The sequence below is a fragment of the Octopus bimaculoides genome, chromosome 2, assembly GCF_001194135.2.
Source record: "Octopus bimaculoides isolate UCB-OBI-ISO-001 chromosome 2, ASM119413v2, whole genome shotgun sequence".
Classification (NCBI taxonomy): domain Eukaryota; kingdom Metazoa; phylum Mollusca; class Cephalopoda; order Octopoda; family Octopodidae; genus Octopus; species Octopus bimaculoides.
In genome coordinates, this window is record NC_068982.1 from 57,744,771 (window position 1) to 57,745,226 (window position 456).

The following is a 456-nucleotide window of genomic DNA, read 5'->3' on the forward strand; positions in this document are numbered from 1 at the left end:
TGTGTTGTGCATGAGGACCTTTCAAGCCAAGTGCACCTGTGCTGGTAGCACATAAAGAACACTTTGTGAGATTTGGGCCTCACGGAGGCAAAGTGGCTGGGTTCCTTTTGAGTGTTGGTCCTCATGGAGGTAAAGTGGCTGAGTTCCTTTTGAGCATTGCGCCTCACGGAGGCAATGACCAAGACCTTTGGCACTATGTCGTACTTCAGAAGAAGATCCATCAAGCTGAGCAAAATCGCAGTCATGGCAGATATCAGTGGCACATAAAAGCACTGCAGTGTCACACAAATGGTGCCCATGCCAGCAGCATGTAAATGCACCCATTACACTTTTGGAGTGATTGGTGTTAGGAAGGGTATCCAGCCATAGAAAGCCAAGCCAGATCAGCCCTCCAGTGTGCCAGCTTGGTCAAACTGTCCAACCCATGCCAGCATGGGAAATGGATGTTAAATGATG

At 48.9% G+C, this 456-nt stretch overlaps 1 protein-coding gene across 1 annotated transcript in view; it reads left to right on the forward strand.

The window, feature by feature from the left end:
• LOC106875879 (TATA box-binding protein-associated factor RNA polymerase I subunit C) overlaps window positions 1-456 on the forward strand; it is a 17,042-nt gene that overhangs the window by 10,608 nt on the left and 5,978 nt on the right. The window lies entirely within an intron of this gene.